Source organism: Tachyglossus aculeatus, chromosome X1 (genome assembly GCF_015852505.1).
Source record: "Tachyglossus aculeatus isolate mTacAcu1 chromosome X1, mTacAcu1.pri, whole genome shotgun sequence".
Lineage (NCBI taxonomy): Eukaryota > Metazoa > Chordata > Mammalia > Monotremata > Tachyglossidae > Tachyglossus > Tachyglossus aculeatus.
This window is the reverse complement of record NC_052101.1, coordinates 133,684,346-133,701,879: the sequence shown is the minus strand read 5'-3', so window position 1 is coordinate 133,701,879 and position 17,534 is coordinate 133,684,346. Positions and strand designations below refer to the sequence as shown.

General features: G+C 41.3%; 1 pseudogene; it reads left to right on the top strand.

Annotated features, from left to right (window-relative positions):
* The window catches only part of LOC119949976, a 28,951-nt pseudogene continuing 11,417 nt past the window's right edge, over positions 1-17,534 (top strand).

The window sequence follows — 17,534 nt, the reverse complement described above, 5'->3', positions numbered from 1 at the left end:
ATGGGTTTTTCTTACCCTTTGATGTGTTGAACAATAAAAAGAGATGCCCATGGATAAAAAGGGAGAAGTTAACCCATGCCCCAGCCCCACAGCACAATGTCCATGTTGTATTCCTCCATTTCCCCTATCCATAGTTTAATCATTCAATTCTACTAAGTGAACACTTATGGTGTGCAGAGCACTGCTCTAAGTGCTTTGGAGAGTACAACAGAATCGGTAGGCTCGTTCCCTGCCCACCAGGAGGTAGTAGTCTAGAGGGGGAAACAATAAGATAAATTATGAATGTTGAATTAAGTGCTGTGCGGCGGGGTGAATATTGAGTGCTTAAGGGTACAAATAAACATGCCTAGATGGCACAGAAGGGAGGAGTAGGAGACATGAGGACTTAATCGAGGAAGGAATTTTTTTTAATGGTATTTGTCAGGTGTCTGCTATTTTGCAGGCACTGTACTAAGTGCTGTCTCCCCCTTCTAGACTGTGAGCCCACTGTTGGGTAGGGAGCGTCTCTATATGTTGCCAACTTGTACTTCCCAAGCGCTTAGCACAGTGCTCTGCACACAGTAAGCACTCAATAAATACGATTGATTGATTGATTGATTGATTAAACATAATCAGGTTGGACACCAGTATCTGTCCCACCTGGGGCTAATAGTCAAAGTCAGAAGGAGAGAGATATAATCCTTATTTTACAAATGAGGTAACAAGTACAGAGAAGTTAAGTGAGTTGCACAAGATCATACAGCAGATAAGGGTCAGAGCTGGGATTAGGTCCTATCTCTCCTGGGCCCATGCATTTCCCAGTAGGCCAAGCTTTTTCCATCTCTTGGCAGAGATGTAATTTTAGTAAGGCTTTGAAGGTGAGGGGAGTGGTGGTCTGTCATATAAGAAAGGAGAAGGAATTCCAGGCTAGAGCAAGGACATGGGCAAGGGATCAGCAGTGAGATAGACAAGATCCAGCTAGAGTGAGTAATTTGGCAGTAGAGGAGCAAAGTGTGTAGACTGAGTTGTTGTAGGAAATCAGAGAGATAAGGTAGGAGGGAGCAAGGTGATTGAGTGTGTAAAAGTGGTAAGGAGTTTCTTTTTGATGCGGAGGTTTTTGAGGAGTGGGGAGGCATGAACTGAAGGTTTTTTTTAAAAAATGATCTGGGCAGCAGAGTGAAGTAAGGACTTTAGTAGGGAGAGACAGGAGGCAGGAGCTCAGCAAAGAGTCAGATGCAGTAGTCAAGGTGGGATAGGATAAGTGCTTGGATCATTGTGGTAGTAGTTTGGATGGAGAGGAAAGGGTGGATTTTAGAGAAATTGTGAAGATTAGAACCAACGGGATTTGGTGATGGATTGAATATGTGTGTCAAATCAGAGGGGATGAGTTGAGGATAATGCCAAAGTTATGGGCTTATGAGGCAGGGAGATTGATGCTGTTATCTAGAGAAGGACGAGAAGGATGAAAGAGGGCAGGGTTTGGGGGGAAGATGAGGAGTTCTGTTTTGGACATATTAAGTTTGAGGTGTCAGTGGGACATCCAGGTAGTGATGTTGTGAAGACAGCAGGAAATTTATTCTAATGTCTTTCTTCTTCTCTAGACTGAAAGCTCCTTGTGGGCAGGGAACGCATCTACCAACATTCATTCATTCAATTCATTCACTCAATCATATTTATTGAGCGCTTACCTTGCACAGAGTACTGTACTGAGCACTTGGAAGAGTACAATATGACACTTCCCTGCCCACAGTGAGCTTACAGTCTAGGGGGAGGAGACAAGCATGAATACAAATAAATAAAATTACAGATATGTATGTAAGTGCTTTGGGACTGGGAGGGGGCAAGAGCAAAGGGAGCAAGTCAGGTTGATGCAGAAGGGAGTGGGAGATGAGGAAAGGTAGGGCAGTCTGGGAAGGCCTCTTGGAGGAGAAGTGCTTTCAGTAAGACTTTGAAGGGGGAGAGAGTAATTGGCAGATTTGAGGAGGGAGGGTGTTCCAGGACAGAGGCAGGACATGGGCTAGGGGTCAGCAGCAAGATAGATAATATCGAGGCATAGTGAGAAGGTTAGCACTAGAGGAGTGAAGTGTATGGGCTGGGTTGTAGAAGGAGAGAAGTGAGGTGAGGTGGGAGGGGGCAAGGTGATGAAGTGCTTTAAAGCCAATGGTAAGGAGTTTTTATTTGATATGGAGGTGGATGGGCAACCACTGGATTCTTTTGAGGAGTACAGTGACATGTCCTGACCATTTTTATAGGAAAATGATCCAGGCAGTAGAGTGAAGTATGGACTGAAACTCAGGCAGAAACTCCTCACGCTCGGCTTCAAGGCTGTCCATCACCTCGCCCCCTCCTACCTCACCTCCCTTCTCTCCTTCTACAGCCCAGCCCGCACCCTCCGCTCCTCTGCCGCTAATCTCCTCACCGTGCCTCGTTCTCGCCTGTCCCGCCATCGACCCCCCCCCGGCCTACGTCATCCCCCGGGCCTGGAATGCCCTCCCTCTGCCCATCTGCCAAGCTAGCTCTCTTCCTCCCTTCAAAGCCGTACTGAGAGCTCACCTCCTCCAGGAGGCCTTCCCAGACTGAGCCCCTTCCTTCCTCTCCCCCTCGTCCCTCTCTCCATCCCCCCCATCTTACCTCCTTTCCTTCCCCACAGCTCCTGTATATATGTATATATGTCTGTACATATTTATTACTCTATTTATTTTACTTGTACATATCTATTCTATTTATTTTATTTTGTTAGTATGTTTGGTTTTGTTCTCTGTCTCCCCCTTTTAGACTGTGAGCCCACTGTTGGGTAGGGACTGTCTCTATATGTTGCCAACTTGTACTTCCCAAGCGCTTAGTACAGTGCTCTGCACACAGTAAGTGCTCAATAAAAATGATTGATTGATTGATTGACTGGAGTGGGGAAAGACAGGAGGCTGGGAGGTCAGCAAGAAGGCTGGCGGGATTGGATGAGTGATTGTATTAACCTGGGAGCAGTTTGGTTGGAGAGAAAGGGTGGATTTTAGTGGTTGTGAAGGTGGGACTGACAGGATTTTGTAGTGATGGATTGAATATGTGGGTTGAATGAGAGAGAGAGAAGTCAAGGATAACGCCAAGGTTACGGTCTTGTGAGATTGGAAGGATGGTGGTGCCGTCTACAGTGATGGGAAAATTATGGGGAGGACAGGGTTTGGGTGGGAAATTAAGGATCTCTATTTTGGACATGTTAAGTTTCAGGTGACGGGAGGGTATCCAAGAACTGATGTCTTGAAGGCAGGAGGAGATGCGAGCCTGGAGAGAAGGAGAGAGCTCAGGGCTGGTGATTTGTGTGTCACCTTCATAGACATGGTAGTTGAAGCCATGGGAGTGAATGAGCTCTCCAAGGAAGTGGGTGTAGATGGAGAATAGAAGGAGACCTAGAAATAAACCTTGAAGGACTCCCACAGTTAGGAGGTGGGAGGCAGAGGAGGAGCCCATGAAGAAGACTGAGATTGAACAGCCAGAGAGATAAGGGGAGAACCAGGAGAGGATAGGGTCAGTGAAGCCAAGGTTGGATAACGTTTCCAGGAGAAGAGGATGTTCCACAGTGTCGAAGGTAGTTGAGAGGTTGAGAAGGATTAGGATGGTTACAACTCTATTGTATTGTACTCTGTCAGGTTCCCAGTACAGTCTTCAGTACACAGTAATCACTCAATAAACCATCATCATCAATGACTTTTATTGAATGCTTACTATGAACTAAGCTGAATTTTGCTTGCACCCTTGACATATTTCTTTTGTTTTTGCAAAGTTCTGAATCTAGCTGATTTAAATAATTAAAAAATACATTTTTCTTGTAGATAAAGAATAAGAATATGCAAGGAAAAAAATTGAAGATAAGAGCATGGGACTCACTTGTGGTAAATCTCTTTTGTTATATTCCCTAAATCAGTTTGCCTATTTTTTGTCAATGTATTTTTTTGTTTATTACACTTAGGAAGGCCTCCTTCCCTCCAACTTCTCACCCTTTCAGTCTGTATACCAGAATAACAGTAATAATTCGTAATTGTGGTATTCTGTTAAACACTTACTGTGTTCCAAGCCTTGTACCAAGTGACAGGGTAGAAGCAGTGTGGCTTAGTGGAAAAAGCACAGGCCTGAGAATCAGAGGACATGGGTTCTAATCCCAGCTCCACCACTTGTCTGCTGTGTGACCTTGGCCATGCCACTTAACTTCTCTGTGCCTCAGTTAGCTCATCTGTAAAATGGGGATTAAGACTGTGAGCCCCACGTGGGACAACCCAATTACCTTGTATCTACCCCAGTGCTTAGAACAGTGCTTGGCACATAGTGAGCATTTAAAAAATACCATTATTATTATTTATATAATAATAAATAATCAGGTCAGAAACCAGTACCTGTCCCACATGGGGCTCCCAATCTAAGTAAGAGGGTGAAAAGACATTGAATTCTCAGTTTACAGATGAGGAAATTGAAGCACAGGTAAGTTAAGTGACTTGCCCAAGATCACCCAGCAGGCCCTCTGACATCCAGGGTCATGTTCTTTCCACTAGACCACTCTGTTTTCCTAGCTGCAACTTCACTCTTCTTCTTCACATGTCTATTCCCTCTTCAACAAAATCCTTCAAAGGCGCCCATCTGCCTGATGGCGACCCATCAGTCCTGACCATTGGCTTCACCAGCTGTCTCCATTTTACGTTGGTGCACTACACCCATAACTCTGGTTCTGCCCTAGCTCAGAGTACCTCTCTCTCTCAAGTCTTTTACCTCCAACCTTGCACTCACACTGTTCCCTACCTTAGTCCCTTCTCCCCCATACCCACCTTCCCAATCTACCAAGCCATAACTTCCCAAAATGCCACTTCCTGTAGGAGGCCTTCTCTGATTAATTCGGACACTCCAACCAGTCAACCCAACAGCTACCCTTAGCATTTCTTTGTTTTCTTTCTTTCCTCAACCTATCTGCATATTGCTTTGTAATTCAATTTTTATTTAGTGATTTTTATCTTACCATTTTACTTCTACATGCTGTATGAAGTTTTCTCCAGCTCCCATTATTTGTAAATCCTTTCTGTCTCTATCCCCCATTAGATTGTAAGCTTATCCAAAGAAAGAAATTAGTTTCCTGCTTCTATTGTACTTTCCCAAGCACGTAGTACAGTGCTTTGCACCTAGTGGGAGCTTAATAAATACAATTGAGTGATTCAGCTATCCTCTCAAGACATTTAAAGAATTTAAGGCTATCCATGCTGGCACCCCAGTTTCAGGTAGACTTTTAATGTGCCCCGTTACACTGTAAACTTGCTGTGGGCAGGGAATGTGTTTGTTACATTGTTGTGTTGTACTCTCCCAAGTGCTTAATACCGTGCTCTGCACAGAGTAAGAGCTCAGTAAATACATTTGATTAATTGATTATAATCAGTTTTCTTTAGGATATTTGTTAAGCTCTTACTGTGTGCCAGGCACCATTCTAAATGCTGGGGAGATACAAACGAATCAGGTTGGACACAGTCCATGTCTCTAAATTGGCCCACAGTCTTAGTCCCCATTTCACAGATGAGGTAACTGAGGCACAGAGAAGTGAAGTGACTTGCCCAAGGTCATACAGCAGATAAGTGGCAGAGCCGGGATTAGTACCCAGGTCCTTCTGTCTCCCAGGCCTGTGCTCTATCCACATGACCATGCTGCTTCTCCTACTGCCCAACCTGGATCATGTCTACTGAGTCTATTGAATTGTACTTGCCCAAGTGCTTAGTACAGTACAGAACATCGTTTAATAAAATACCATTCATTGATTGAAAAATTGAGTTTTTTGTATTTCTCTCAGAAATATTAGGCAGGAGGAAAAATTACTCCAAATTTTATGAGATTCAGTTTAAATGGGGAAAGCAGGTACAATCTTGATTAACTGTTGGATTTTTTGGTTGGTTTTTGTTGGTTTTTTCGAACAGCCAAGATTGATGTGGATCATCATCATCATCAATCGTATTTATTGAGCGCTTACTGTGTGCAGAGCACTGTACTAAGCGCTTGGGAAGTACAAGTTGGCAACATATAGAGACAGTCCCTACCCAACAGTGGGCTCACAGCTGAAGTGCATTAAGGAGCAACTAAACAACCCTGTTGCTGTAAAGAGTGCTTTGCTCTCAATTATTTCAGTTTGTCAACAAAATAGTAAGATAATTCACTGAAATTTGATCTGGGGTTCTCTTTATTTTACATTGTAAGATCCCATGATGCAAAAATGTATAATTCCTCATTTTCAAAGATGATGATGGAGCATGTCATTTCCTTACCTCTGCAAAAATAAGTTTTTTGAAATTGGATGGATGGGAATGAAAGGTCTTTTTTTTCTGTAGAAACTTGGGATGAGGTTGGGATAACCCAACCCAGTGACCTAATCATAAAAATAATAATGATGATAATAGTGGTATTTGTTAAGCACTTACCATGAGAGGCGGCATGGCTTAGAGGAAAGAGGATGGACCTGGGAGTCAGAGCACCTGGGTTCTAATCCTGACTCCTCTATTTGCCTGCTGTGTGATCTTGGACAAGTCACTTCACGTCTCAGTGCCTCAGTTTCTTCATCTGTAAAATGGTGCTTAAATACCAGTTCTCCTTAAACTGAGAACCCCATGTGGGACAGAGACTGTGTCTGATCTGATTCTCTGGTATCTACCCCAGTGCTTCCCTTCTGCATCACCCTGACTTGCTCTCTTTATTCATCCCCCCTCCCAGCCCCACAGCACTTACATACATATCTGTAATGTATTTATTTATATTACTGTCTATCTCCTAGACTGTAAGCTCATTGTGAGTAGGGAATGTGTCTTTATTGTTCTATTGTACTCTCCCAAGCGCTTAATACAGTGCTTTGCACATAGGAAGCACTAAATAAGCATGATTGACTGACTGACAACAGTGCCTGGCACATACTAAGCGTGTAACAAATACCACAATTATTATTATTACTATATGACAATAGTATTTACCAAGCACTGTATTCAGAGCTGAGATAGATATAAGATGATAAGATCAGACCTGATCCTTGTCCCACCTGGGGCTCTCAGTGTAAGATGGAGGGAGATGTGGTTGACTCAGGGTTGTGTTGCTCCACTCCCACCCCTCTTTATTCTCCAGGCCTGGTGTACAGTTCCCAGGTCCCCTCCTCTGCTCAGCCAGATGCCTTGTTACTTCTGGGTGCCCCTCTGGGCTGCTGGCGAGGTGGAACTGTACTTTTTCTATGGTAGAAGGGAGCTGGGTGGTAGTTAGATATGGTCAAAAACTTAGGTGCCATTTGTAGGGGGAAGAACTGGGAGCCAGGGTGAGAGGCAAGAACTGGGAGGGATGCTGGAATTCCTGAGTTCTACAGAGGAGGTGAGGGAGAAAAGAAAGAGGAAAGAGAGGAAGAAAGAGAGGATATGAATGAGAGTGAGTGACTAGGAGAGCGAGAGACTGAGAGAAAGAGCAAATATATGCAGTGGCTGGAATGGACTGAGACTGGCCTGCACTGCAGGAAGAGGGAATGATTATGGTATTCATGAAGCACATACTATGTGTCAAACACTTCACTAAGCTCTGGGGTGGATACACATAAGATCAGACACAGTCTCATGGGGCTCAGAGTCAAAATAGGAGGGAGAATAGGTACTAAATCCTCATTGTAAAGCTAAGGAAGATGAGGCATGGAGAAGTTAAGTAACTTGCCCAAAGTCATACAACAGACAAGTGGCAGAGCCGGTATTAGAACCTAGTTCCTCTGACTTACAGGCCAGTGCTCTTTCCACTAGATCTTCCTACTTCCCAGTTAGGGCTGACAGGAGCAGGGGTGATGGAAGAATGAATAAGAAATAAGGGATGGAGAGTGAAGATGGGGTATTCTCTAAGCTGAGAAACTTGTGCTCAGAGTAGGGCATGGCAGAAATCAGCAGGGGGCTACTGTTGGAGTGACTGGCACTTTCATTCCTGAGTTTTGTCTCCCCAACCTTGTTTCCAGGTATCCTCCCCTCCCTGGTGCTACTGGACTAACCTAACCCCTTTCTCAGAAGAGTGATGGAAGGATAACGAAACCACTGAATGAAAGGGTTTTGTTTCTATACTCCTGTTAACTTATTACTTCCTTGCCGCCCTGCTGAACAACAGCTGACATACGTTTTTTCTTTAAAGGAAACTCAGGGTCCAGCACACGGCAATTTGCCATCCTAGCACTGGCTAAGGAGAAATACGCCTAGAGAGGAGGCAGCCACTCTGCCCTTGCCACTACCAAATAGCTGTGCAGAGACACCCCTGCCCCTCCACCCCTAGCTCTGGTCACAGGAGCTAACATGACTAAGAAACCTTAGGCCCCACTCTTACCCTCTTCCCTTCTCCCCGTTCCACAGCCAAGCTCAAACTCAGTAGTCGATGATCCCAGGACTTTTTCTTGTAGAAAAGTGCTTTGAATTGAAAATGGTAACGTCTTGGTAATGGGATATATTGTAGCTTTAATTTGAGCACATCTCCTAGCACATAGTAGGCACTCTATAAATGCTGTTGATTGATTCTTCAGAATAATTCAGAAATCTTTTTTGATCTTTCATTTCATTTGCAAATCATTTAGGCAGTGCATGTGCTTATTTTGAAGATATTGATGGTTTGAAGTTGGTACAAAGTCTTGCAACATCATGTGTTCCCAGCATGTTGAAAGAAGTTGCCCTGTATACATTATTATCTCTAGCAAATTCTAGTGGTAAGGTAGATCATTTTATCATTTATTGCTTACCTATAGAACCATTTTAGTCTTTCTGTATTTTCCGCATTTTTGTTTCCAGGTTCTGTATTAATCCCTAAACAACTAAATCAATGTGAATTGAGCTAAAAACTTGTTATAGTTCTGTGTGATTTATTGGCAGCCAATAAATACTCATTAACAACATTCTTCATGTGTAATTTACTTGAACTGAAACTGAAATATTAATTCTTTAAATCAAACAGCTATTAAGCTTCAAAAGCATTTTAGTTACTAGTCCGAATATCCGAATATAGTTCCATGTAGCTCCAAATACAGATAATTAGAAATGATTTTTCCTCTAGATCGAAGGGATGTAGGGAAATGGCCCCACTATCATTTGTCTCGTTTTTTTTTTTTATCTTTCATGTTGTATGTTTACCACAAAGAATTGTTTCAGTGTTCATTCATTCAATCATATTTATTGAGTGCTTACTGTGTGCAGAGCATTGTACTAAGCACTTGGGAAGTACAAGTCGGCAACATGTAGAGACGGTCCCTATCCAGCAACAGGCTCACAGTCTAGAAGGGGGAGACAGACAACAAAACAAAACATGTAGACAGCTGTCAAAATCGTCAAAACAAATAGAATTAAAGCTATAGAGTGTTTACCACTCTATAGGATTTTTTTTGAGGGTAGGGATAGGGGGCAATTTTCCCCAGTTAACTCCCTTTTTGAAGGCAGAAGCACCCATTTTTGAGCTGATATATGTGTACCTGATGTGGAAGGAATTGCCGTATTATGTTGGAATGTGTTAGATGTGAGTCATTTCTTTTGGGTTATAGTAGCATTGACCTCATATGTTGCACGTCAGAACAAATAGAATTAAAGCTATAGAGTGTTTACCACTCTATAGGATGTTTTTTGAGGGTGGGGATGGGGGGCAATTTTCCCCAGTTAACTCCCTTTTTGAAGGCAGAAGCACCCATTTTTGAGCTGATATATGTGCACCTGATGTGGAAGGAATTGCTGTGTTATGTTGGAATGTGTTAGATGTGAGTCATTTCTTTTGGGTTATAGAAGCATTGACCTTATATGTTGCACAGTTCAGTTGGAAATACACATAAGCAGTTTAGGCCCATTTTCTGAGGTGCATGTTTTTAATTTGTTGAATTTATTTTTGAAAGTATTTGTGCTTTTGAATAACCATTCTTATGACCTTTGTTCTTATTTCAGTCCCTTGTCAGCAAAGTCTTTGTACTCCTGAATTGTTTGACAAAATGATTATGTTTGTAGTTGATAAGAACTACAGCATGAATTTGCAAATAATATCTATGTTCTCTTGGCCCTGGTTTCAAAGAACAGTAAGTGCAAATTTTCTGTTGAGAATTATTTCCATGGAATATAAATATTTTCATTTCTGTTCTATTTTATACAAGTATTAGAGCAGCTCTTCTCAGTTTCTAATCCAAGTTCATTTATTCAATCATATTTATTGAGCACTTACGGTGTGCAGAATACTGTACTAAGCGCTTGAAATTCTACATTCAGTCATTCATTTGAAGGTTGTATGTACATCTCCAGTTTATGAAAAGCTCTGGATTTAGGAGGTGGGGGTTGAGGGGGTTGGGTGGGGGGCAGTTGGGGAGATTTAACCCAGATGTTTTTAGTTGTGAATATTTTATTGCTGTCAGTATTGAGAAGCAGTCAAGTGCTTTAGAGTGTAGTGTTGAGGTGGCTCATTTTCCAAGGTTATTTTCTTTCACTCCAACAATTTCAGAGTAACTAGAATTCTGGGCAAATGAGAGTTAACATTTATTTCCAGAAGAAGGCCAGAAATTATTTTCATTCTTCCATTAAAGCATATAACTTATTTGGGATAGGAACTATATGCAAAATGAGCTTTCTCATGTATTGAAAAATTAAATGTGCCTGTTGCTTTATCTGTGTTTGTCATTCAGGGCCATATATCTCCATCATTATTTTTTCACAAGTGCTAAGTAAGCCGAATTATGTTCTATAAGATCAAACTATTGTTAGAGTATGTTGGATCATTGAATTACATAATTTGATAAAGTGACGTCCAATTTTTGGTTATTTTCAGAGGCTGGACAAGTCTTTTTGAGAGAAACAGGCTGTATTTCCATTCTGCAAAAGTTATTCAGGTAAACAAAGACAAAACTAGAATTCTTTTCACATATCAAGTAACAAACATTTGAAAATTTAAAACATTTTGACCATTTTAATTCCTTGCTTCCTAATAGATCAACTATTGCAAAATCTGAAATTGATTTCTCCAATGAGAGCTTTAAGGAGAAAGATCATCTGTAGCATGTAATTTGTCATACTCTGGGTGCAGTTGTCAGTAATCCTCAAAATGGTAAGTACCTTGAATTTTCAATTGTATTTGCGGCAATTGATATGAACATGATAAAAATGAGAAATTAAGTGAATTATTTACATCTGGGTTTTTTCTAGTAGCATACTTGGGCAAAATCAAACCTTTTTTTAACTGATTCAGTTTTGATTTTAATTCTTGTCAGAGGAAAATCAGAAAATTTGCTGTTCCATTTTGCCACAGGTTAAGGCCTCGTTAGAAGCGTGTTTGAAGTCTGAGATAATTCGTCCTCTATGTTTATTTGTTGGACTCACCATGGCGGAAAACTGTATGTATCGCCCTCTCAATCCATCAGTGGTATTTAATGAGCACTTACTGTGTGCAGAGCATTTGATTAAGAACTTGGGAGAGTACAAAAGAGGAGGTACCTAATTGACATGCATTTAGGAGAAGCATGCTCTTGGAATAATAAGTATAATTGATTCCTCCCAATAGATTTTTTAATGGTATTTGTTAAGTGCTTACTATGTGCCAAGCACTGAACTAAGCGTTGGGGTAGATACAACAAAATCACACACAGTCCATGTCCCTACATGAGGCTCACAGTCAATCCCCATTTAGAGATGAGGTACCTAGGGTGCAGAGAATTTAAGTGGCTTGCCCAAGGTCACACAGCAGACTAGTGGTGGAGCTAGGATTAGAACCCAGGTCCTGTGCTCCATCCACTAGGCCATACTGCTTCACATTAGGTTTGTATAGAAGAAGCCTAACCTCAATAGTAGTACCAGTTTGCTTGCTCTTTAAAAAATACAGTGCAGTAACAGTTTATGCCAAATATACATAAAGTCGTTGTGCCAGTCTCGCTTTGAAGGGGGAGTTTCAGGGAGCTTGAAAACAAGATGAGCTAGATGCATTGCACCAAAAAGTCTGGATAAATCCTAAAATAAAATGCAGTCAGGGCATCATACCAAGTTAGAGACTTAAAGAAAAGTAATAGTGTTTCACAAGTGGAGGCAATTCTGATCCCCAAATTTCAGCCAATGGAATACTAAGAAAAAGACAGAAAAAGAAAATTCACTTCTTCTGAGAAGGGTTGATTAAATGATGAAACACGCCATTAACCTAGGTCCCCTTCATTTAGGACATCTACATCTTAAAGTCACCATTTTATCATTAGTATTTAAATGCAGCATTCCCTACTTTTCCATCTATCTTTGGAAATATTTTGCATTAGAAGTGGTTTCTAAACAGATGGCTGTAAAATTTTCTGATGGAGCTAGTGTTGGATTGAGGTAAACATAGTCCAAGGCTCTGCCCAAGATGTGAACCCAAGGAGAGGTGTCCATCTTTGGGGACAGGATATCTGCTTGCCCCTGAGAAGGCCCCAGGACAAGGAGGCTGAGGACCCCAGTTTGGAGCCATCTTCATGCTCTGTTAAACAAAACAGGTGTTTTTCTATTTCAGGGAAGCATTGCCTAGCAGCACATTACATTTGTTAGTCGTCACATGGCTACTTGGGCAGCAAATGGAAAAGGGACAAGGTATATGTGAAGTGGTTCCTATTGTTAGACTCTCCTATAAAGGCTCATACACATCATAATCAATCAATCATATAAAGTAACAAAGTTACTTTAATCATATAAAGTAAATCAATAAAGTAACAAAAGCTTAGGCCAGAATAAGTGAAATGAAGGAAACCTTCTCCTGGCATTTCTTTGATCTTTGTCTCTAAATTTGATTACATCCCAGGGATGAGGTGAATTGGAATTTTTGTAAAATTGGCAGACAGCTGATTATGAAAACAATGACTCTGTTTAATGAGATTCCGTTAACTTGGCTGAACTATTTCATGCCATTATTCTCACTGTCGGGAAAAATACATTTTCTAACATACAAGAACAACTTCTTTAGATGCACACAGAAAAGTATTATGTTAACAAAGCATTCTGCCTTAGGTTGATGTACTTTTATCCTTTTTGTAAATGTATTTGATTAATGTTTATGTAAAATTACCTTAGTGAATAGAATACCACAGAACAGTATTAATAATTTTGCTTGATAAAAGTATTGATTGTCTTACAATTTTATCCTGAAGCACTGACTCAAGATTTCTTCATATCTATTGGTGGATTGGATGTTTTGTCTGACGTTTTTATAAAGCTGGCCAGAGAATCACATCAGAGTATTTCTAGTGCTAAAATGGCAGTAGTTGTGACAAATGCCATGAATGTCTGCATTACCAATAACTGTGATTCAAACATTTGCATATAAAGTAGTCTAATAATTCCATTTTGTATGGTTGTTCCTCGGTTCAGTGCTTGGTTTTATAGAGACTTGATTTACACACAAATGCTGTGAATGACTTAACAATGTTTTATCATTCATATTGCCGCTCTCCCTCTGTGATCACAACTCAGTACTCACTACCTTCTGCTGCCACACCCACCGCCACCCTAGGTTCCAATGGGGATGGGAAAAAGCCCCACAAAGACCTAGGAGCCTGTTGGGAAAGAGTGAGGCTCTCCTCCCAGTCACCTCACCAATTCCCCCTCACCCCCCATCTCCAGTCTGGCCCTGGAAGCCAGCTACATGTGTGTGGAATTGCCATCTTTTGGCTCCATTTCCTATCAGTTCCTCCCCATATGCTCCAAAAGCCTTGGAAACTTTGTCTCTGCAGTCCAGCTCTGGGGGGCTCATTGCCCTGTCAACTGCCTTGGATTGGTGCTTCTGTGTCCTGTTCCACTGAGTGTATTCTATACCCTCCTTAACTCCTCCCATCTTTCCCATCACTGGCAAAGGCACTAACTGCCTTTTCTGCCCCTTCCCCTGACCCTTTGCTCATAACCTTGGACTCATCTTAGATCCCTCTTCCTCATTCTTTGCGCACACTGAAATCACCATGACCTGCTGATTCTATCTTGGTGTTTATCAAGGATCATCTCCTTTCTCTCCATTCCTCCAGTTACTGCTCCAACCACACTGCATTCCCGGTTTACTTTGACAACCTCCTTGTTGATCAGTCAGTGGGGTTTGTTGAGTGAGGATGGTCTATCTACCCTGGGAAGTAAAGGGAAAAGACCGTGACAACTAGCTACAACAAAAAGGGGCAAAAAATGAGTTCACAAATAGTTGACCAGAAAGAAATAATGCTAACTGCTGTTGGTAGCAGGAGGATGGAAGGATAAGGGCTACATAAGGGTAAATTACCTCATGTCGAGAATGTGCCATTGTAACAAGGTGAATAAACATAAAGGGTAAGTGCAGCTGTTGGATGGACACAACCTGAGAAGCTTACTTACTCCAGAAAGGCCTCCTGGAGGAGGTGGGATTTCAGGAAAGGCTTTGAAGATGGGGAGAGCTCCAGTTTGGCGGGTTTGAAGGGGGAAGGAGTTCCAGGCAGAGGGAACAGTACGATCAAGGGGTTGTAGCAGGAGATCTGAAAATTAGGCACAATGAGAAAGGGAGCTTGGGAGGAGTGAAGAGTGCAAGCTGGGGTCTAGTTTGAAAAGAGAGTGGATGAATGAGAGGGAGAGAGCTTATGGCGTGCCTTGAAAGCACTCTCTCCAGGACAAGGGGGCCCGGTGGTGTGCTTGAGTATGATGGGACAAGTATGTGAAAGAACCCTGTTTAATAGTACTGTTGTGTGCCACGTGGAAGTATCTCATTGTCCAAAGCTCGACAGGAATTAGTGTGTCATAGAGACAGAATGGCTAAACCCTGAGTGGGTGGAATAGCTCCCAAGACAGTCAGCTGTGTGGCAACACATATGTGCCTAATAGGAATCCATTCTTCATTGTTCTGAAGATTGCTGCAATCAAATGCTTCCAATTTTGGAAACGTTTGAGGAATGATTTAGGGGAAAGTTGTCAGAATTCTCACAAGGAAACAGAGGAACTTTGATACATATATATGTTTGAACTTTGATTTGATCATTTAAAATTTTTCTTTCAAATATATGTACGTTTAAAATATTTTATAGCTCCTGCTAGTGTAGTTCTAGCAAGACATCATATCGTGCCAAAGCTTCTGACTTTGCTGCCTCTTGAGAACCTGAATTCTGGTGAGAAAACTAGTGTTATGCTTACCCTTGCGTATTGCACTGCAGCGTGTGGTAAGTATCTATGTTATTTAATACATGTTAATCCCCTGTAGACTGTAAATGCTCTGTGGATAGGATCATGTTTACCATCTCTTTTGTATTCTACTTTCTCATGTACTTAGTGCAATGTTCTGCACACATTGCTCAACAATTTTTGATTGATTAATTTGATGAGCTTGATTTTACAGTGCATAGAATATATTTCACACTTTGTGTTTCACTACATATATGTTTACATGCTTGAAAAAAACACCACTGTCAGTGAATTAACCTGCAGGTGCAGGTGTGACTGAAATTCTGTTTCATTTTTTTCACCTGAAACAGTTGTCACAATTCCTTTTCAAGAAGGAAATTGTATTTCCTGCAGGGCCAGTGATCCTTTTACAGCTTTAGGATTTAGAACTTTGTGGAGAAGTAAAAGCCATAAAAATAATTCTGAATAAAAAGGTCCAAAAAGACATTTTACTAATTTCATGGGGTTCTGTTGTGTGGTCAATAGACCAGCTGTATCTCACTACTATACAGAGCAGCCAGCTGTTTCTTAATTCTGTGCTAAGCAAAAGAATCAGACAAATTATTTTAAGTTACGTTGACAAATTTTGTGTTCAAAAGGAAACAATCATAGCATGATGTTTTCATTTGGCAACTTACTATATGCCAATTGAGTTTTCTTAAACTATTGAGTAGATGTAAAAAGAGTCACTGATTGCTTATTTGTGTTTCTGTGATGTTTGATTTGCTATCTCCGGAGACACACTGAAGTTCATTTTAAAAATAACATTTATTTAGAGACAGGCTGTTCAACAATTTGGAAAGATTTGGGAAATAAAATTCTAGTAATAAAAATTAATTCAGCCTTTTTAAATCACTTGTTAGATTCAAACCTTTCTGTATATTTATCAATAACACCTTTAAAATGCTCTGACTCATTACTCTTTTCCCCCATTTATGTATGCACTCATGAAAACTGAAGTGAGGATGATAGGGTTTTGGCTTATATAGTTGATCTAAAGACCTAACTTTATTAAAACACTTGCCACCTTCCTGTCTCACTAGCCCTTAACCTTAGCATTATCCTTGACCATTCTCTCTCATTCAGTTTGTTGATTCTATACTCACAACATCTCTAGAGTCCACCCTTTCCTCTCCATCCAAATTGCTACCATGTTGAACCAAGCACTTGTCCTTCCCCACTTTACTGCATCATCTTCCTGGCTGGCCACCCTGCATCCTGTCTCTCCCTTCTCCTGTCCACCCTTCATTCTGCTGCCCGGATCATTTTTCTGAAAAACCATTCACTCCATATGATCCCACTCCTCAAAATCCTCTAATGGTTTCATCCACCTCCACATCACACAGATGCATCAAACTTTTTTTAAATTGACTTTAAGGCACTCCCATCAGCTCTCTCCCACCTAGTTCACCTCGCTGATTTCCTTCTACAACCCAAGCCACACACTTTCATCCTCTAACACCAGCCTACTCTCTATACCTCAAACTCATTTATTCTGCTACTGATGCAATAATAATAATAATAATAATTAATAGTGGTATTTATTAAGCACCAGGCACTATACTAAGTGCTGGGATGGATACAAGGAAATCAGGTTGGACATAGTCCCTGTCCCACACAGGGCTCACAGTCTTAATCCCCATTTTACAGATGAGGTAACTGAGGCACAGAGAAGTGAAGTGACTTACCCAAGGCCACACAGCAGACAAGTGGCAGAGCCAGGATTAGAACCCATGACCCTCTGACTCCCAGGCCTGTGCTCTATCCACTAAGCCATGCTGCTTCCCAGTGTTGCCTTGCCCATGTTCTCCCACTGGCCTGGAATTACCTGCTCCTTTATATCCATCATGTTGTTCACTACTCTCCCAACATTCAAAACACTCCTAAAATCATATCTCCTCCAAGAGGCCTTCCCTGATTAAGTTCCTTATTTCCCCTATTCACCCTCCCTTTTGCATCAACTCTACACTTGGCTGTGTACCCTTGAGCATTTTGATACCCCAGCTCCAAAGTACTTATTTAAATATTCTTATACTGTTTCCCTGTCCATAATCTATTTTGGTGTCTCTCTCTCCATGTAGACTGTAAACTCCTTTTGAGGTGGGATCACCTTACCAACTCTATTGTATTGTACTTTCCCAAGCACTTAGGAAGAGCACTAAACAATAATTGCCCAATAAATACCATTGATTGATAAAATGACACTGTTGATAATTTAGCACAAAAAATAGCCATTTGTCCAGTTGTTATAGTTGGGGGAGTAATAATAATAATAATAATAATAATAGTAATGGTATTTGTTAAGCATTTACTATGTGCAAAGCACTGTTCTAAGCACTGGGGGGATACAAGGTGATCAGGTTGTCCCACGTGGGGCTCACAATCTTAATCCCCATTTTACAGGTGAGGTAA